The following is a 23437-nucleotide window of genomic DNA, read 5'->3' as shown; positions in this document are numbered from 1 at the left end:
ACTAAGTAAGATGGCCAAAGATCTTAGTGTGACTTAGGTAAGAACAATAATTAGTAGGCAAAATTTGTAATACTAGTATTTTCACAATAGAATGAAGAGGGTATTTCATGCATGGTCAGTATCAGAGGGCTCTAGATCAATAAAGAGGTATTGTGTGAAGGGTCTCTTTGAATAAGAACTAATAAAATAGTATGATTAAAAATAAAAAATAGATCTTTTTAATAGCAGCAACTACTAACTGGGGAAAATTAAAAATTTGATAATTACAAAATAATTTTTAAAACGCCTATAAGTTAATCTTAGAAGACATGTCCAGAAACCATTTAAAGAAAAATATGAAAGGTTGATGAGAAATGCAAGATGTTAATAAATGATAAGACATGCCTTCTTTTTGGTGGCAGTGTCTCAATATAAAAAATATGCCAACTCTCCCTAAATGTATTACTTACGTTTAAACAATCAAAATCTCAACAAGATTTTTATAAGAATTTGCCAAATTAAATTTTATCATATAAGTAAGATATATACGTATATCTGAACATTTGGGGGGAAATGAAGCCGTGGTCACAGGGTCTTATAAGAAAACTAAACACATTATAAGCAGTGCAAAATATAACAGAAATGTATAAATGAAATAGAACTCTTCCTTATATTTTCACAAAGTTCACCTTCAATTGATTGAAGAACTAAGTATACAAAAGTAGAAACTTATACATAGGAGAAATTAATAACATTGCAGTACTGGAAGTTTCCGTAACATAAAAATATAGTCAACCTTCCTCGTCCACGGGTTCTGCATTCATACATTTAACCAACAATGGATTGTAAATTGTTTTAAAAAAAGGATGGTTGCATCTGTACTGAACACGTACAGACTTTTTTTGGTCATTATTCCCTAAATAATACAATATAACAACAGTTTACATTGCATTTACCTTGTCTTGGATATTATATGTCATCTAGAAATGATTTAAAGAGAGGAGAAGGAGTGCAAGACCAGCCTGAGCAACATAGCAAGATCCCAACTGTTAAAACAATTTTAAATTAAATAAAAAATAAATTAGCTGGGTGTGGTAGCATGCATCTGCAGTCCTGGCCACTCAATAGGCTGAGGTGCCGGGATCGTCTAAGCTCCCGTGTTGGAGGCTGCTTGAGGCATTATTGTGCCACTGCACTCCAATCTAGGTGACAGAGCAAGAACCTTTCCATAAAGGAAAAATGGAAAGAAAAATATATTATTATCTTTTAACTGTGGCTAACTCGTATGTTCATTGAGTTTAGCAAAAGCTGGAAGTGCCTTGACATTTGCAGTACACAGAAACAGTGACTGGCTTGAAAAATCCCAAAACGATTTTCTGCGGGAGAGCCCTTTTGACTAATATGAGGTAAGTTTCCACAAAATAATAATGTGTAAAATCGTCACCTTCTATTCTAAAATTTCTGGGATGATTTGTTGTCAGTTTGTTTATTTTAAGGAAGATAAAGATATTTACAATGAGCTGGAATACTATGAGTTTCTATTCTGAATCTTTTAATATATGAAAAAAATGTTGAGCAGGTTCATTTTAAAAAATCGTTTTATACTTAGGCATTTAGCATCTGTTTTATTTCTTAGAGTGTCTTATAAGACTGACACAACATCTTCTGGTCCATTCAACATACAAGCATTCTATAGAGTCTAATAATACAAGCTCCTGATTCAACTCCAACCATGTCTATGGTAGCTGCACATTCCATTCACACTGATTAGAGTCCAAAACTAAGTATAATCCCTAATAATTGCTTACCAATTCAATTTGCTTTCTGACTCAGTGTTCTAGTGAGACTCTTATTAAAAGGTCAGCAACTTGTCTCTAACTCATTTTGTGAAATATGAAGAAAAAAGCAGCTTTATATTACTCAGCAATGACAAGGCGCATTATCACAAAGTGAAAAGTGTTAATATCTATTCTTACTTCAAATGAGTTGCAGAATTTCTTCAACTTTTGTCAGAGCTTTAATTAGCATTTTAAAAAGGGTATCATATACGACAGAAACATGGTAAAGAAGACAATGGCTAGCAAGAATTTTCATTATTAAAGAACACTTTTAGTCATTTGAAAGGGAAAAAAGACTTAAAACAGTTTGTTAAATACTAATTTCATGCATTCGAAATCAGTGGTAACAGCTTTTCAGTCACAGCAGACCAAGATGTCATTGATGATGTGGATTCTTATTAACAAGCTAAATTTGAATGAGAGATGAATAGGGTTTTATTTATGTGCCAATTTAATTCTTTCCTGCAGAATCTTATTTCTATTTTCATCACAAAATCAACTAACCACTCCAGCTAGCACTGGCTAGGCAGAGTTTAATGGTTAAGGTTTACATCTGGCCTTGTCCACTTATGAGTTATTAATATATCATCAGTATCAACTTACTATCATTACTGAACATCAGTTTTATATATGTAAAGTAGGATAATTAAATACACTATAGTACCTGTCTTATAGGGGAACAGTGAACACTAAACAATCTATATAATACAGTTTGCACAGGACTGATTGTGTAGTCAGTGATGATAAAAATGGAAGTTATTAGCATTGCTATCCTGTAAGTGGGCTCTTTTTCAAAACTTTTCTTCAGGCTTTTAATGAAATAGAAACAGTTTCCTTGAATGCTCCTCTACTCTCCACACAGGTAAACACTAGTCATCATTTTATATCCAGCTCACATATTTATAGTGTCTCTAATGAATACTCTTCTGATCACTTCTGTAAGTTTTTATTATCAACATCATATTCTTTGCACTTGAAAAAGCCTTTCCTATTTATTAAAATGATTTTTCTATTACATATATATTTTGGATTTTCATTTCTTCTTTGGAGTCTTGGTTCTTCTTGAGAATCTGATGAAAGCAATAAAACTTCTCCTAAAAAAGTCATCTATTTTTTTCTCTCTCTCTATATATATATACATATACATATTTTCTCTCTATATATATACACATACATACACATACATATGAGGTATATGTGTGTGTACATATTTACACACACAGAAACACACAGGATTTTTGCCACCCAATTTCATAAGAGTTCATAACCTACATCAAATCACCACATCCCTGGTTCAACAAGGAGTTATTTAGGGGTGTTATTTAGGGGTTTATGAAACCAGCTTTAAATATACTGGTGGAATATTTGGATTTCTAAAAACCTCGAGCTGGCACAAACCCAATTCTGCATGAAAAGACCCTGATTTCCTTAAGTTCCAGATTACAAGATAATGTAGATTTGATATAAAATACTTGGTAATTCAATGTGAAATCAGTTTGAGACAGGAAATGTGAGGTCAATATAAGCTTGAAAAGACAGGGGCTGAAGTCTTAAAAGGGCACTTATGGAATATATCAGAAGATGAAGACAGAGCAAATGCAGATCTCATTGAGAAAAAAATGTAAGGTAAGTGAAAAACAATATATCAATACTTTGCTTGTGTTAGAGGTACAAAGAAAAAGAAGTCTACCACAGATGTGCTGAAGCTCAGAAAATGACACTACAAAGTATGGCACTTTGACATGCTAAGTACTTTGAACTAAAGTAGCAGCCTCAGAACCAAGATCTTTCTGAACTTGTCTTCCCACCCCGTCTCTCTACCCTGTTTCTCCCCTAAAACTCTCAGAGAAGCTTTCTCTGAACTTTGCCTTATCTGACTAAGGGAAGTTCCTCCAGAAGGAACGCAATTATTATGAACCCCTTTCCTGGAATCTACATTAAACAGAGAAGATTATTGCACGTAGCAAGAGAGGAGACTAAAGGTCTTCCTGTCCAGGATATCATATCTAGAGAGGCTTTACATCCATTTTTCTGAGAGTTCATCAGACCATGTCTGTGCAAAAACCTGGACAATTCCATTGTACACTAGGAAAAAGTTATTCAGCTGATTTCAGCTTTACCAGAACTTTCTCATCAAAGAAACACACAGGCTTCTTGGAAATCAGTGTGGGAAAGACAGTGAAGAGCCAAAGAGAGTGATGGAGAAAAGTGGTCTTATGTCTAATGCACTCATGTGGAAAATTAACTGTTCACCCATCTAGGTCATTAGGACAACTTAAGAAGACTCAGGTAGGCTTAGTGATTAGGCTGCTCAAGTACAAATTCAGAAATCTCAATTTTGTTACTAGCTTTCTGCCTTTTGACCTTTTGAAAAAGTAATTTCAGATCTCATTTTCTCTGGCTCTTAAATAGAGTCATACTTGTCCATAAGGCAATTTTAAGATACTCAGATGAATGATGTTACACATGTTTAAATGCAATTCTCTACTGATTTACTGGAAGACATATATTTCTTTATTTGGAAAGTGTCATATATTTTATTAGCTCTTACTATGTAAAAAAAAATGTCTGAAATAAGCTACTAATAGAATCCCCAGTTTGCCAGTATGTAAACTGAATAATAGAAGTGCAAATAAAAGGATCAGAAATCAGAGTTTCAGAAATCAAATACAGTTACTCCAAAAAAAAGGACAGCAAATAATGACTTTGACACATTCCAACAATCTTAGAGCAAATAGAATAATGTCCACTGTATCTAACTTTAATTAATAGTAATAGGTAACACAATGTACTAATTATGTGCAGGTACTGTTCTAGGCATTTTGCATGTATTCATTCAAGTATTCTCACAACAATCCTTTGAGGTATATAGTATTGCTTCACTTTACATTGAGGAATCTGAGACACAAATGACTAATACACTTGAGATCAATAAGTGCCAGAGCCAGGATTTGAACCTGAAAAAAACAGATTCAGAATCTAGGCTTGTACCAATTCTCTATGCTACATATCAAAAATCCACGAAGTTACCTACCAGCTAACTTCAACTGTTTTAAAAATTGTTTAAAAATCTTTGCTTTTAAAAACGAGATAACATTTATTTAATTTATATAATGTATAAGGGGCTGAGCTTTACATTGGTTGGATGAAAAGGACTAAAAGGCAGTGTCGTATTCTTGCTGTTTTCTATATTCTAGCCATAAGAATACAACTTTAATTTCCTGGCAACATTACAGGGCATAAAAGAACAAATTAGTATAGTCAGATATTTACCATTAAAATAGCTAAATTACCCAATTGCCCAAAATTTATTGACTAGTTGGCAATATAGACTGGGCCTTAACTTTTTGAAACAAAAACAGTTCCATAACGATTGTTTGTTTGTTTGTTTGTTTATGATTACTCCTTTAAACTCTACTTATTTAAAACTCACATGCATCTCAAGAAAATACTGGGAGTAACACTTTGTAGTTTAGAAATATTCAATAACAGCTGATATATTTTAATTGGTGGTGTATTAATGAATGATTCAAAACATATTTGACCCCAAATATTTGTAACAAATCAGTATATATTTAAACTAATTTAGAGAAAGAGTATAGATTCAGATTCACAGCTCTTAACCAATATCTAATCCACAGCCACAGGCCATTCCTCCTAATTAAAACTTGGCTTCATACTATCCTAGGATATGCTAACAGATTTAAAGAAGTGTTTATGCGAATACATCTCAACAACTTCGTATAAATTTGTTTCCTAAATGAGTACATAAATAGTATTTATTGAAATGCTTATAGGTTTTCTTCTTTAGTATTCTAATCAAAATGGGTTGCCCAAATTGCTTCCATAAGCAATACTTTCCAAATCACTTTACCAGCTGAAAGATCTGGCTTCTAGGTAAAACAACGCATTACCTTGTATCTAGTTACTCTTATGTAGAATGAAAAAGATTTTGAGAAAATCACTTCACCAAAGTTTTTAGAAGACCACAAATACCACATACATTATTTTACATTTCAAATCATGCTGAAGTATGTTGTCTGATTTCCACTTTAATATCTTATAAGCAGAGGAAAAATTTATTATATTCATTCCCCAATGCCAACAAACTGCATATAGATAGATACTTGAGATTCTGTTCAACTTGCTAGAAATGAGGCTTGATCAATATAATTAACCAAAATTATATGTATATTTGGCTGCCAATGGCTACAATTTGTGTTTAGGATAGTATTTATGTAGTTTGGATATATTTGAAAGACTTAACATCACAATTTTTAAACAACTTTAATTGCAATGTGAGACAAGCATTGGTCTTCTTAGGATAGTATGCCATATGGTAGATTGCCACTTAAGTATCTTTCTTAAATTACAGATTATCCCATAAAGAATAATGCACCAGAAATGACAGACTTTGATTCCAAAAGGTAATTCATCCATGATGTGAGACTACAGATTATAGGGATTGAGCTCAGTAACATAAAGGTGAAAATCAAACAGAAAACACATCATATCTGTTTTTCTTTGATAATTTCACGTTTAAAGGAATACAAGGTTTCGTATAATAAAGACTCAGTAACTATAGATAGGCCAACCTAATAAGACATTTAGAAGTAACACACATAAGAATGTGATTTAAATCGAGAAGAGCTACTTCATTATGTACCATGGAATACAGGTTTTATTTTAAAAAGAATAGATAGAGTAAAACTTGTGTTGTGTCACAAAACAAAATAGCCACAGGATCTAAATTCCCCAAAGAGATTCCCATGGTTGAAATGTTTATTTCTGCTCTGTGAACAAGGACATGTCAGAGTTTTCTATGGAGTATCTGGGGAAACTAACATATCTTTTCACTTCTATTAGATGTTACAACTTCCTGCCAGTGGAACAGACAGAGGTGCCATTTGTGGGTTTCTTCTGACAGAATGAACACCATAAAAATATTAACAAAGAAGTTTGTGCTCATTTTCTATGATCCTTAGCATAATAAATCTTGATTTTTTTTAGATTGGATATTGGACATTGGTAGCACTTCAAAGATAATACACCAATAGTCTCAATTTGCTCTTTGAATGGACATATTAAAAATCGCTCCACTATCCTTAGTTATAAGGATAAAAGCTACCAATTTATATAGTAAGCAAGGTTTACTTTCAACAGGAGCTGATGTATAGGGCTGCAGATTGACCTCATGCTTCTTTGCTACATGTGTTAGTTATGTTTATTTTTTTACAAGGTATTTCTACAGCTATCTCAAGAGCAACTTCTTTGTTGCACTACCAATACAGAGTGGGATGCTGAACACAGAATTGGCATGCACAATACATCTTTGTTAAATTCAGTCTATTAGCAGTTCAAAATATTTGCATGGAATTAAAACATCTGTGTCTAAGTCCAGTTATGCCACTTCAAGCTCTACAGCATGGGATCAGTTTTCTCATTATCATAAAAAGGATAATGGCAATGAAATAGGTTGTTATGATGGTCAAATGTGGTAATATATGAGAAAGTGCCTTGTTAACTCTAAAGTGATGTAGAAGTGGATATTATTCGGGATATGCATTTAGCTATATAACTATTCATTTTTAATTTTACATCTAATTATATTTTATAAAATGTTTTGCATTTGTATAAATTATATTTGCTATAAGCTTTCCTTCATGCAAAAGAAGTCTCAAAAGTTCTAAGGTTTAATTATTTCACATTTAAGCATCACTCAACTCTACCACAATTTCACTAAGTCGGGAGCTAATTATATGGATTCATTTTTGTCACCAATTATGTATGTGCAAAAAAAAAAAACACAAAAAAACCCTTTGATATTTATCAAGGTTATTTGTGATTGTAAAGTGCCCAATATTAAATGAACTGGTTTTGGAACTATAAATTTGTTCCAAAATAGTGTCAGTAAGTTCCTCACCATAAAATAAAACAAGCATGAATTGAGAGGCACAATCTCTGAAAACATTCTCTATCACAAAGAAATGTTTTTGAGTGCCTAAAAATTATTAGTACTGTAAGAATAAAGTCCATGATTATTCCATACCGCATAATAGGGCATTCTAAAAATTGGGCAAAAAACTTTACTGTACTTCTCTCTATGTTTCAGGTAAATACGATATTGCTATCCGGGTTTCTTTCTTTTCTTTTTTTTTCTTCTTGAAACTACACAAGAAAATAGCAGGCATCTCTTATTCTGTTCAATGGAGGTATTAACTTTAGAGCTACCTGTCTTGAAGAACAGGACTTGAATTGAATTCTTCAATTAGTTGGGATTTAACTTTTGGGTTCAATATAGTACTGAAGAAATGCATTCAGGCACAAAGCCAATTTAGTTCTTACAGATTTCCTGTTCTTGGGACTACTAGACTTCTATCCAGAGGCAAAGTTCTATTTTTTTATTGTTTTATAAAATGTAAAATCAATAAAAAGAGGTGCTGCTACACTTCCCTACGTATTTATCTGACATTCTATACACACATAAGATTAAATTCTCAAGCAAATTATTATTTTGAGAGCAATTTTTCTTACACCCTTCATGCTACTTGTGACAGCCTAGGACTCTTCCCTACTCTATCTCCCCACAGGTATAACACTTGAGTAAGGTCCTTTCTGCCTTGTCAGTGCTTGCCTATCTAATATGTCTCATCTTCTGCGTAAAAAGAAACACATTATATATATATGGTATTAAATTTTAAGAAAATTTCAGTGACTTATTATAAATATTACAGATGTCAGAACAAAAGCAACAAAATAAAAAGACTATAGGGAAACATGGCAGGCATATGTTCAAAGTCAATTTTGAAATCATAGTCTGTGTCTTTGGTCATGATTGACAGTAAAGGAATTCAGGCAGAAAACGTGGGAATAAAGTTTTATTTCTAAAGCTAAAATGAAAACCTGATATTTTCGGTGAAAGTGAAAGACAAATATTTGCCATAAGAGGTAGATCAGTGGCCATCTGAATAACTGTATCTATACACAGGTATTTCTAATTAATAATTCAGTGTTGAGAAATCTCAAATGGAGAGCTGAAGAAGCCTGTTTTTATCTATACTGTACATATTTTAATTAGTTTCATAGATTAAAGTCTTCAAAAGATACTAACAAAATTTTCACATGTGAAGCTTAGTTTGTGATAGACTTTTATGGGAGGAAAGAGGTAAACAGTGGACTAGGTAAACAAAGAGACAAACCAACAAACAAAATAAAATAGAAAATAAAAAACAAGTAAAAAAGACTTACCTAACTGAAATGCCAATTTTACTTTTTACTGTACTTTTTCTGGGAGATATCTGAGAGAGTTTAAGAAAATATAAACAAGAGATAGTCATGCTAACTTTTAGAAAAGATGACATCTGTTGAATTCTTATTTGTAGATGAAATTGCTTTGGAAACATCTGCTTCTCTCTGTTACTCCCTGGAAGTGACAGTATGATGCAAAGAACACTGTACCTGATTCCTCGTAAATTCTAGATGAATATACATTAAGAAAGAGTACAAATAAAGACATATCCCTCCCTGTTTAACCCTGCCTATCTTTCACTCATTGTAAGTCATGGCAAAGTGTATATAGAATAGGTATTGGAAGAAGGTGGCTATAAATTCCATTTATAAATACCAGCTATGATTGCGTCAGTAGTTTCAGAAGTATGAACTAAAATAATTATGAAAATGTGTGCCAGATGTGGTGGCTCACACCTGTAATCTCAGCTACTCAAGAGGCCAAGGTGGCAGAATCCCTTGAGACCAGGGATTTGAGGCTGCAGTGAGCTACAATCATGCCCATGTGCTCCTGCCTGAATGACAGAATGGGACCCTGTCTCTAAAAAAAAAAAAAAAAAAAAAAAAAAAAGGAAAGAAAAAAAAGAACATGTATTCATTACTTTGATTTAAATATGTTTGTATATATGTTAACCAAATATTTTTCTACTCTCACATTTTCCTCATACATAACATAGGATTTATTGATGGTATTTAACTTTACTCTTAGTATTTTTGTTGCAGAATGTTTACATGTGAATCAACTAGCGGAATGAACATCACCTAAAGACAAAACGGGATATTTGTATATGTCTTCTGGGAAGAAGTTGTTATTATTTCCACAAGGCCAATTGCATCATTCGGATAAAAACATTATATTGTTGTCGTTATTTGGAAGTAAAATATATTTTAAAGAGATGTGCATGAATATAAAGTTTATAATAGGTATACTGTGATGACTTTGTGGAACATTAGCTTGACTAAGCTGAATGATATTTCCTAGAATTCCCTTTCCTTTGTTGTCTATTAAGGATGGAATGTTTTCTGGTAGACTATGTAATAGAGATAGAAGTTCTTCTTTTTCATGCATTCATTCATTATTATAGTTTAATGAATCTTAAATGAAAAAAAAAAAAAAAAAAAAAAAACAAAGAAAAAACACCTCTCTTCCAGAAGCATTTACTAACACTTTCAAGTATATGAGAATGGAATAATTTTCAGAATCTGGGCTTTCTGTATTTTCCCTGTTTGCTATTTCAGACCAATTCCCCACCCTTCTCCATCCTTCTCCATGCCCTGGGAAACCAACTTTTATAGACTGCAAAAGTATGCTCTCTTACACTTCGTTTTCCTATTGAGGTCAAGTAATAAAAATCACTGCCAAAAATTGGAAGGCAGAAGGACAGTGAGATGGTGCATTTATTCCACTCTGATGAACAATATATTCATCTATATTGATGGTTGTCTCTTATAACATTTTTAATAACCACGTTCTTTGACCTTTGCAATCTAGAGAGGTGTAAGCTATTTTCTGTTGCTAGTCTTAATATACCTTGCAATCCCTTTTTGGTTTTATGTAACCCTACCCATAGCTTTATAAATATTCTCTTTGTTGACCTCTTCCAAATTGCCATATTAAATGTACTTAACTTGCTGGGATCTGGACTTACACTGAAATGGCACTGGGAAATTGAATTATAAAATTGGTGTATAGGATTGGCTTCCTTACTTGTCTGAAGAGCATGCAGAAAACTGACCTGGCAGGGAGAAACAGGACACAGGTAATCTGTGGCATGGGATGACTTCATATTTCTCAAATTATTACCAGTGGTTGCAGGATACAAGATTCAGGAAGAGACAAAACACTGGGAGATCAAGACACTATCACATTTAGTTGCCAAGATTATAATTGTAACTGTAAGGAGTGCAGCATGAAACATCTGCCTTGAATTACCTGAGAGCACATACTCAGGAAAAATAAAAATGTGAAGGCTTTCAATAACAAACATAACACAATGGGTGGGAAAAAAGAAACCACTATGACACATTTTAAGAAGGAGTCCATATCTTTTAATGTCCTTGAGACTATTGAAGTTATAGTAGCAGACACTACGTAGCTGTGCTTCAACGTCAGAAAAAGTGGGCACAGTGGCCACTATGAGTCACAGAGACTGAGTGCTAATTAGAGTGCTTTGACATACAGTCATCTTTAATGATGGCTAATTAATCATGGGATACTAAGTAATGGAACAGATTGATGCCCTACTAAGGTACCACACAGGATGTGGTAAGTGTCTTAAAATATAGGCGCTATAGAGTTGCATTTCTCACAAAACCCACCAGGACAGCTGTGCAAACCAATAAATGGTGTTTAGAGTGACTGCCTTATGATTATACCTAATAAATGACTTAAATAATTTGTGACCTTGGGCTCAGTGAATTAGAAGTTCATAAAACTCAGGACAGGAAGATTTTCACAAAGAAATGCAATCACTATTTTTGTTCTCTCATTTTTCTAAACCAGTAGCTAGAGAAAGAGATATTGGCTAAGGATATTTATTTCAATCTCCAAGAGGAATTTGGGCCTTGATAGTTAATGAGGGCAAGGAAGACTACACCTGGAAACCAAGAGATTCATTGAGGCACTTCTTAGTATTCCCTTAGCCAAGAGTTTTTGTCAAAAAAAAATTATGTTAACTCAGTAAAAACAGGTCCTTAAGAATTTGTATCATGTAGGAGTGGATCTGTGGTTCACATCACTGTTTAAAGAACCCTGTCTAGCTAAGATCCTTATAGAAGGGAAGAGGCCAATGGAACACATATAAAATATCCTGGCAGTCATTATCAATTTTTGCCTTACAACCAGCAGAGAAGCAGGCTTTATAACAACAATGACTTATGTAAATTTATCATTTAATTTCCCCTTCTATAACACTTTATATAAAATGCACAGATGATAGTCACCATGATACATTTTAAGCAAGAATATGATGAATGAAACTAATAATTATGTAGTAGTTAACAAGTGCAAATCTGTGTGTGTTTGTGTGTGTGTTGTGTGCGTGTGTGTTCCATTGTTGTGGAAACTTTTGAGAGGATCCGGTAAAATATCAGCAGTACATGTGAAGGGCAGAAGGAATGGTTTTCTACATATTCTCCTGTCTGCCCTTCCAAATCCATTTTTCACCTTGATTATGCCTCTCCAAGCTAATCTTTATGTATTGCATCAGTATTTCCTTTGATGCCTGCCTTCTGGTTAGATTTGTTAAATGAAAGGCAATTGTAGGAGACTAGACTTAAAAACAGAGTAAGATCAGAATATTTATTATCTCTGTTTACTTTCTGCGGGACTACAGTTATATTCTTCAACCAAAGCCCACAACTCCTATTGAACAGCACGAGGATAGTTCTTCTGAATTCTAGTAACCTTGTATAGGTGGGTAGTAGCAGTTCTTTACTTTCGATAGTCCTAGGATTTTTCATTGTTGATTTCCAGTAACCTTTCACACAACTTTTGTGGGTTTCCACTAATCCTTCACCTTTCTGTGAATAGTTCTTCATTGAAATCTACTACCTTGAGCGATGACACTGATATAACACAGTGTTGAAAAAGTAAAAATTTGCATATCACCTATTGAAATAATGAGAAAAATAAGTTTTTATCTGCCTAGATTTGGTTTCCTTAGATCATCACCTGCACTTTACTTTTCTAAGTATTTTATTTACTTTTAAATTAAAAACTAAGAAATATTATGTATGGAAGAAGTATAGTATGTATAAAGTAAAAAATGCAAGTTCCATTTAATCACCTACACTCTCACTAATGATACCCCACTTCACCCTGACACTTCTTGTACACAGAAAAAGCTATTGTTATTGTAGCCTTTCAGATTTTTTTCTATACATGATTTCTGTTGCTGGGTAACAATTTACCAAAAACTTAGTGGCTTGAAACACCTCGTTTCTCTAGGTCAGCAGTCTGGGTCTGAGTTTCCATTCAAGGTTTCAAGATAAATAATGAAACCAAGGTGTCAGCCAGACTGCATTCTCCCCTGGAGGCTTAAATAGGGAAGAATCTGACTCCAGGATTCCTCTGGTTGCTGGCAGGCAGAATTTATCACCTTATAGGTAGGGAATTCATGGAGTCTTGCTTCTTCAAAGTCAGTAAGAAGACAGAAAGAGAAAGAGGGAGTTGAAGAGAAACGGGGGCGGGGAGGGGAGAAGGAGGGGGGGAGAGAGAGAGAGAGAGAGAGAGAGAGAATATGAATCACTGAACTCTAGAACCTGTTCAAAAGATTTCACCTGATTATGTCAGGATCATGAAGGAAAATCGAGTTTTGATTATCTTAAAGTCACAGTTGGACATTTCTTTAGGTTTTTTTAGGTTGCATAAAATTGTTTGTTACTCAAGTAATTCATTGAATTACTGAGTAATTTCAATTTTAGGAAATTTTAGAAAATTTTCTTTAATGAGACCAGCATGTTTTTAAGCTGTCCTTAAAAGGTCAATATCATTAAAATGGTCATACTGCCCAAAGCAATTTACAAATTCAGTGCTACTCCTATCAAAATACCAGTGCCATTTTTTTACAGAATTAGAAAAAACTATTCTAAAACTTACATAGAAAGACAAAAGAACTTGAATAGACAAAGCAATCCTAAGCCAGAAGAACAAAGTCCAAGGCATCACATTACCCAACTTCAAACTATACTGTAAGTCTACAGTAACCCAAACAGCCTGGCACTGGTACAAAAATAGACAGGTCAATGAAACAGAATTTAAAAACCCAGAAATAAAGCCACACAGCTACAATGATCCAATCTTTGACAAACTCAACAAAAATAAACAGTGGGGTAAAGGACTTATTCAGTAAATGATGCTAGCCATTTGCAGAAGAATAAAGCTGGACCCCTACCTTTCACCATGTATAAAAATTAACTTAAGGTGTACTAAAGATACAAATGTAAGACCTCAAACTATAAAAATCCTGGACAAAAACCTAGGAAATATCCTTCTTGACATCAACTTTGGCAAAGAATTTATGGCTAAGTCCCCGAAAGCAATGGAAACAAAACAGAAGTTGACAAGTGGGACCTAATTAAACTAAAGAGCTTCTGCACAGCAAAAGAAACTGTCAATTGAATAAAAAGACAACCTGCAGAATGGGAAAAAATTCACAAAATATGCATCCAGCAAAAGCTTAATATGCAGAATTCAAGGAACTTAAATCAACCAGCAAAACACAAATAATCCAGTTTAAAAATGGGCAAAGGACATGATCAGACACTTCTCAAAAGAAGACATACACTGCGAACATATGAACAAAATACTCATCATCACTGTATCATCAGAGAAACACAAATCAAAACCACATTGAGATACTGTCTTATACTAGTCAGAATGGTGATTTTTTTAAAAGTCAAAAACTAACAGATGCTGGCAAGGCTGAGGATAAAAGGAAATATTTATACACTGTTGGTGGGAATGCAAGTTAGTTCAGCCACTGTAGAAAGCAGTTTGGATATCTCTCAGAGAAACCACCATTTGACTCAGCAATCCCATTACCCTGTATATACCAAAAGGAAAATGAATAGTTCTACAAAAAAGACACATGCACTCATATGTTCATCGCAGTGCTATTCACAATAGCAAAGACGTGGAATCAACCTAGGTGCCCATCAATGATAAAAGAAAAAGAAAATGTGGTACATATACAACATAGAATAGTATGCAACCACTAAAAAAAAAAAAAAATCATGTCCTTTACAGCAAAATGGATGCAGCTGGAGGCTATTATCCTAAGCAGATATACATAAGAACAGAAAACCAAATGTTGCCACTTGTAAGTGGGAACTAAATGTTTGGTACATATACACATAAAAATGTGAATAGACACCGAGGACTATGAGAAGCAGGAGGGAGGAAAAGTGGCCTGGGGTGAAAGACTACCTGTTGGGTACTATGCTCATCATCTGGGTAACAGGATTATCCATTTCTAAACCTCAGCATCATGCAACATACCCGTGTAACAAACCCTTTGAATTTAAAGTAAAAGATGAAAAAACAAAAATTAAATAAAATGTCTTAATATTTTTACTGAAGATAAACATGATTAATGTTATCTGTCTATCATCTGTCAGTTATTTTACTAAGTGTACATAGTGTCTTTTCACTTTTTAAAATATAAATGGTATAAAACACACACCAAAAGTTTATACTTCTATGCCAAGTATGGATATATATACCCACTTTTGATAGCTATACAGTATCATATTAAATGGATGGGCCATAATTTTTATATCCACTCTCCTAATGTGTGGAAATACTGAGTTTTAATACTTTCTTTTATAGCCAATGCTAATGTGTGTTTTTTATACTAATTTTCTTAGGATAAATTTTTTAACATTATTCACATACTTAATACCATTGAGTTATTATCTAAATTGCCAAATTTCTACTTAGAAAGATTATGCCAGTTTGAACCCATAAACAATATGCAGTAAGTTCATTATTCACAATTCTCTAATTTTTTGCCAATCTAACAATAAAAATCGTATCTTATTTGTTTATATCTTTTTAATGCTGTTTGACTATTTTTCCTAAATTAGGAGATTTGCTTATCTTCTTTATTTAATATTTTTTATTATTCTAATTAACTTTTGTATAGGAAAACTAAATATTTATTGACTTGGAAAGCATGTAAATATTAATAATCTAAATTTTGATCATAATTTTGCAAATATGTTTTCCTGTTTGGGTATGTCATTTTACTGTTTTAAGACAGTTTCTGTTTTTTCATTATTATTTGTGGCTTTTATTGTGTGGATGATTTTAGTCAGAGTTAATTTGCATGTAGTTAAGTAAAGAGGTTATGTTTTATATTTTTTCCTTTGATTTTATAGTTAAAATTTCTCTGCAAAAATTATGTAGTCACATATATTTTCCTAGTTAGTAATTGTGAGTTTTTTTCTTTTTCTTGTGTTAAAATAATGCTTAGAAACATACTTTAAAAACACAAAATAGCTCATTATTTTGTTCTTCCATAATAGAAATACATGAATATATACATACATACACCCATACATTCATGTTTCTGTATGTGTGTATATATTCAGCTTTCACTCATAATGACAAACCCTAATTTGTTTCTAAAGTTTTATGTCATATAGAAATTTGTCTTAGCTTTATATATATATATATATAAAATTTATCTACCAATAAATATACACTCATTTTATTATGTTCTAAATATTTATCTTAGAATACCTGTTGTGCATTTTTCTATGTGAATGCATAGGACACAAACTATTTTTAGTGACTGTACAGTTATGCATCATCTAGCAATGGGAATAGGTTCTGAGAAATGCATAGTTAGGCAATCTCATCATTGTGTGAACATCCTAGAGTGTGCTTACACAAACCTAGATTGTGTAGCCTACTGCACACTTAGGCTATATGGTAGAGTCTGTTGCTCCTAGGCTACAAAAGTGTACAGTATGTTATTATGCGAAGGACTGTAGGCAGTTGTCACACAGTGGTATTTGTATATCTAAACATATAAAAGGTACAGTTAAAATATAGTAAGAAAGATAAAAAATAGTGCAGCAGAGTAGGGCGACTCCATTAGAATCTTATGGAACCACCATCATACATACAATCTGTTGTTCACCAAAATGTCATTATGCAGTGTGTGACTATATTCCATTTCTGATCATGCATATATCACAATTTATTTATCCATTCACCTCCTGATTAATATTCAAATAGCTTCCAATTTTTTGCTACTGTATATTTATGTGTACTAGTGGCTTCATTTTGACAAAATCAATTTCTAGAATGTTTATTTTGGAAAACATCTACAAATATGTATTACAAACTACTAAAAGTTGCTATTTTGTAGTGGGATTATGACAGCATTTTTCTTCATGCATTATATATTTTATTATTCATATTCTTTATATTTTACTATTTACAAGTGGATTTTTCTGCAATGAAAAAGAATATTTGTTTAAAATGATGGAGGGTCTCCAAGTATATACAGTGATTCAACATGTATATTGAATGAACCTCTTCCTAATGTTCTCTTAAAGAAAAGACACTTTTCTTAAATTCAGGAACACACAATGATGAAGAGAACAGACAAGACAAGAGCAAGACAATAATAATTGGGGAAGATGGAAGGCATACCAAAGCCTAACTGATTTAGAAAATCTGATATAGCCAAATTATATATCAGAAATGGGAAAAGCTAAGGAACAACAAAATTTAGTTGAGGGATCCCTCCGAAGACTCAGAGGTGGGTAGCATCTCCTACAAGGAGGGCATTATGATTGTGTGTGTGCATGTGTGTGTGAGTGTGTGCATGTGTGCCCATACATGAGTAAAAGTGGAGACTCTCTTTAGCAAGTCCAATATCTACCATACCCACCCAGAGTCTGATACCCCTCCCCCTGCTGTCCTATAGAGATTTAATTCACTGTTACAGTAAAAGTAGTGTCTGGAGTGATGGATATCATGAATAATTTAGAGTGGTGATACTGTACTGAAATCAGGTTGTTATATGAATATTTGCATAATGTGTGTTGAGGTTTCCTAGTTTCTCAGAATTTAGTTAACTAAGCCTAAACTGTTAGGGAAAAGTTAAAAAAAAAAAAAAAAAAAACTTTCTCCTGGAAATTTGAACAGACCAAAATAAAAGGGATAAAGATACTAATAATGGGGGAATCCAATGAAGCTTGCTTAGGTCTTTCTCCCAAGCCTACAGATAAGACGTCATTGTCTTGAGAAATTTATATTGGCCTTGTGACATCCTGAGTATAAAGCCTAGTTGAGCACCTGACCTCATGGAACTACTGTTTAAGCCACTATATGACAATCTGTTATGCGGCAATACAAAAGTCATTCATGAAAAGTCATAAAATGCTTTCCTCCAGTACCCTTCCTTAGAAAGTTTCTGAAAACTGTGCACTTCCTAAACCAGGCTGAACCAGATCCAGGTTTCAACCTTAGGTTGAAGTTAAGAAAGTAATGTACAAAAGATGCATAAAATAAGAGATTCAAGACAAAAGGCAACAGAAGGAAATAGCCAAGATATAAGTGAAGAGAGATGACAGGTAACAACTGTGTACCAGACTGGAGCAGAAGAGAAGGCCCCAGGAAAGTTTTCCTCAGTTAGATTGATTTGATAGAATAATTCATGAATGAAGACACTGGGGAAAGATTTAGACAATTGTTAGAATGTTTAGCATTAAATAAGTGAAAAATACATCAAAAACTAAGCAACCTTCCTTCTCGGCATCCCTAAAAATAAGATAACTATTAACTCCAGAGGAAAAAAAAAATTGAAGCAGGAAATTTTTTCAGTGGCCATTGTAAAATAGATGGTTCAGCTTGAGTCATGTTTTCATACTTACAACATGAATACTGAAATCAACAAAAATCAAAATTACAATTTAACTAGATTAGATGTATGGGAAAAAGGGAGACTACATATGTTGGGGTGGTTTAGGGCCTTGAAAAGGGTTGAAAAAGACCTACCTTCTAATATTGTCTAGTAGGGGCAGTATATAATGCCTAAAACTTAGAAAATAATCAAGGAACAGCTAAATAGCACATTATTTGGAAATATACAGCTAAATTCTAGAATAAATTTTAAACAGAATTGAAAGTGGTAGCCTCGGGTTAGAAGGAAATTTAGGATGTGTGAATTGCTACAAGGACCCTTGTAGAACTATTTTACCCCCTATTTATATTGTGTGCAAGTATAACTTTTAATAACAGTGAAAACCATAAATAAATATAAAAACGGGAAAATGTTTCATATAAAACAACAGATTTTATATGAATTTCATCAGTTTCCACTTCTCTCTGTTTCAGTATCTAACCCAGAATCTTATTTTCACACTGTACATACATCTTCTTGGTTTCCTCCAGTATGTGACAGTTCCTCCTTCTCTCTTTGTACCAATTACCTTGACATTTTTGAAGAGTATTGGTCTACAATTTTTTTCCTTTATAATTAAAAACATCCCACTAAAATCCTTGCAAAAATTATGTTTCTTTTCGAGTTTCAATCCACTAAATTTAGAATCCATTAGTGTGTTTTGTTTGCAACAATCGTTACTGTGATGTTTGCTTAATGGTGATTTTTATATTTTTCCTTTACCCCTAAATTTATTAATTGAAATTATTTTGCTAGGAAGATCTTTCTTCTCTCGTAATTTACCTATTTATTCAATCATGTATTGCTATCAATGTGGATCCATATATGCTTTTATTATTCTGTGGATTCATATATGCTTTTATTATTCTGTGGATTATAATAATTACTATCAGCATTTATCTTGTTATTCAAAATTTTCCAATTCTAGCCATGAGTAGCTCCTTCAGGTTGACTCATGTGTCCTTTCAACACATTACCCCTCTTTTTTGAACATGTGCTTACTTTCTGACACAAGATGCTCTAGGCTCAAATTGTATTTTCCCTAAATAAGCCTTGGGTTCAACCATTCCTCCAAAGAAGTTTTATCAGTAAGGGCTCTCCCAAGAAACTAAACTACTAGGATGTGTGTATATATGCATATAGAAGGATTTATTTTAAGAATTGGCTCACACAATTATGGGAGCTGGCAAGTCCAAAAATCTGCATGGCAGGCCCATAGGCTAGAGACCCAGAGAAGAGTTCATGGTGCAGCTCAAGCCTGAAGGCAGTCTGCTTGTGGAACTAGCCTTTTCCTCTGAGAACTTCAGTCTTTTTCTGTTAGGTCTTCAGCTGATTATATGAGGTCCCCTCACATTAGGGAAGATAACCTTTTTACACAAAGTGTACTGCTTAAATGCTAATCTCATCTTAATAACACATTCATGACAACATCTAGACTGGTGCTTGACCGATTATCTGGGAACTATGACCTAGACAAGTTGGCACACAAAATTAACCACCACAGAGCCCTAGTTCCTCTTATTGGATAACACTTACAAACCAACACATGGGTGCCATGTATGCTCACTGCTGCTGGGAAATCAATGCCTCTCAGTGTACAGAGCTAAAAACATGTGTATAAATACTGTAAAGTATATGTATAAATACTCATCCACACAATTCTTTCTCTCCCTCAATCTATCTCTTTCTTTATGTGTGTGTGTGTTTATGAGTTCTTACTTATACTTTTAATTCTAATTCAATGTAACAAGACCCTCCTCTTTATTTGTAACTTTTTTCTACAACGCTGATAAAACAATATATGTGTGTAAAGTCATTTCAGAATGACTCACTTACACCCTTAGGAGAAACAAATTTACTAATTATATGACAGTATATATGTGTACAGTTTATTGTGTCTTTAACTTTACAGTATCTAGTCAAAATATTTTTTCCAGTGTTATTTGGGTTAGCTCTTTTCTTCCCTTCTACCTTCACTGTGTTTATGTTATTCATCTGTAATGCATTTAGATTCTTTTGTTCCTGTTTTTATTACCTTTCTGGTGGTAGGTCAATTTTTAATTTAACATTAAAGGACAATACTTACATAATAAAGAGTGAATTTTTTGATTTAAATTCCTATTAATTTTTTTAAAACTCTGTATTAATCTTTAAGTATTACTTAATGACTTTCATTTTAGATTTTGGGTAAGCTCAGTCCCTCATGGGAATATGGAGGGGAAGAAGCCATTGACCTTGCTCAGCATATAGATTTATTCTCTCCTCTTCTAGAATTTGCCAGTTCTTTTGATGCTCACCCAGTATCTATAAAACTATTAATGTTCAAGATCAGAATAGGGTGATAATAGTGAGCACCAATGTAGTGTATATTTCAAAATAGCTTGACAAGGGGATTTGAAATGCTCCCAACACATAGAAATGAAAAATGCTCAAAGTAGTGGATATCCTAAATACTCTGACTTAATCAGCTTTAAAGCTCTGACTAATAAAGCTATTAAAAAACAAGCCAAAGTGCTAGCATGTTGCCTTGAAACTGCCAGGATAACTCTCAAGAATTCTCTAAGACATCTGGTTTGTTAAACTAATTTTGCATTAGCTTTTCTATCTGGTGAGAGTTTTCCACAGAATATTGAAACTATAAATGTACTTCCCAGAGATTACTCTAATTCAACAGTAATACTTGATCTGTTTTAAATGATTTGATTGCTATATAATATTTGTATACATTTTTACAGTATATGTAACATTTTGTTACATGCATAGAATGCATAATGATTAAGTCGGAGTATTTAGGATATCCACTACTTTGAGCAATTTTCATTTCTATGTTTTGGGAGCATTTCAAATCCTCTTGTCAAGCTATTTTGAAATATACACTATATTGGTGCTCACTGTTGTCACCCTATTCTGATCTTGAACATTAAAACTTATTCTAACTGTATGTTCACTTGATCACATTAATTAAAATAGGTTTGTCTTCAGACAAATTGAAAACATCATTTTTCTACAGAAATCACATGAATCTACTGTGTGATTCCATGTTTATGACATTCTAGAAAAGTCAAAAACTATAGAGACAGAAAATGAGTCAGTATTTATTTACTAGGGTGAAGATTGACTTTAAGTGGGCATGAGAAATTTTTGTCCAAATGGAGATGACCTATATCTTGATATTGAAGACGGCTACATGAAAGTATACAATTGTCAAACCACATTAAACTGTATGCTTTTAAATGGTGTATTTTATTGTATTATATATTGTATTTCAATTATAAAAACATTTTTAATCACAAAGTACCAGAGAAAAATATAATATATTGAAAGTAAGATTTAATGACAGCATTTATAAACATGTTGGAATATTAGATAATTCAATGATATGCAGTGAATGACTAAAAAGACTATTTTATCTTAGGCTAATTTTCTTCTGCAGCTTCCTCACCTCTCTCAGCCTTCATAGAATTAGAGAGAGTTAGAACATTGCTCTGGATTAGGCTTTGTCTTAAGGGAATGTTGTGGCTGGTTTGATCTTCTATCCAGACCACTAAAACTTTCTCCACATCAGCAGTTAGGCTGATCTGCTTTCTTATCATTTGTGTGTTCACTGGAGTAGCACTTTTAGCTTCCTTTAAGAACTTTTCCTTTGCATTCACAACTTAACTGGTACAAGAGGCTTTGCTTTCAGCCTCTCTTGGCTTTTGACATGTCTTCCTTTCTGGCTAAGCATAATCCTTTCTAGTTTTTGACTTAAAGTGAGAGATATAGTGACTCCTCTTTCCACTTGAAAACTTAGAGGCCATTGTAGGATTATGAATTGGCTTAATTTTAATATTGTTGTGTCACAGGAAATAAGGGGGCCCAAGGAGAGGGAGAGTAATGGGGGAAGAGCTGGTGAGTGAAGCAGTCAGAACACACACAACCACAGGATTTATCCATTAAGTTTGCTTTCTTTATAATGGCATGATTCATGGCATCTCAAAACAACTACAATAATAAAAAAAATCGCTGATCACATATCACCATAGCAAATATAATGATAATGAAAATGTTTGAAATATTGCAAGAATTACAAAAATGTGACAATCAGAAATGAAGTGAGCATGTGCTGTTGGAAAAATGGCTTCCTGTGGATTGGCTTATTTGAATAATTTTCCAGGTTCCAAAGCATAGGACTATTCCTAGTTGTCTGAAACCTGGCCCCAGGGTGATTTGGGCTGGAGCATAGTGGCCACGAAGGTGATGGCCACTTTAATGGAAATGGTAGGGGTATGAACTTCATTAGCTACTAAAAAGAATGGAATCACCTGTAGCTAGAGACTCAACATTGGGTTAAATTACCATTTAGCTAAAACACAAACCAAAAAGCTCTATTACAGTCCTTAACCAGGTCTGCTGAATCAGAACCTGTGTTTTGGAAATACCTCCAGAAGATGCCAATGCATTTTCAGATTTGGGAAGCGCTGCTTTAAACAATGCCTTTTCAAGAACAGTTGAAACATTAGAAATGTTTAATTTGGAAAAGAAGAAATTTTAGATGGATATGGAAAGTGAGTCAAAATATATTTTGGGGACTTTGTGTGGGTCTAAATATATGAGGGCTCTCATGAGACATTTGACCCCATAGGAAAGAAGAAGAAATATCAATTACAAGTTCAAGAAGACAGATTTTGTTAAAATAAGATCCTGGTAAAGTGACTACATTATTTGAGGATCATCTTTATGGAAGTATTATATATCCGCATTCTGTTTGACTTAGCCATGAACACTCTACCTGTTCCGGCCAATGAAATGTGTGAGAAAAAGACATTTGTTATCTCCAGACAGAAACTATAAGAAGCAATGAATATTTCACCATTTTCCCTTTCTTTGATTCTGGAATCACAGAAGTATATGTCAAGATAGAGCTTCCAA

General features: G+C 33.3%; 1 long non-coding RNA gene across 1 annotated transcript in view; it reads left to right on the top strand.

The window, feature by feature from the left end:
- Positions 1-23437, top strand: part of LOC107130928 (uncharacterized) — a 187224-nt gene that overhangs the window by 107334 nt on the left and 56453 nt on the right. The window contains exon 5 of the long non-coding RNA XR_001493701.3: positions 1277-1385. This is a non-coding gene — a long non-coding RNA (uncharacterized lncRNA). The remainder of the gene's footprint in view (positions 1-1276; positions 1386-23437) is intronic.

Source organism: Macaca fascicularis, chromosome 9 (genome assembly GCF_037993035.2).
Source record: "Macaca fascicularis isolate 582-1 chromosome 9, T2T-MFA8v1.1".
NCBI classification, from domain to species: Eukaryota; Metazoa; Chordata; class Mammalia; order Primates; family Cercopithecidae; genus Macaca; species Macaca fascicularis.
Note: the sequence above shows the minus strand (reverse complement) of the source record. Positions and strands in the feature narration are given on the sequence as shown.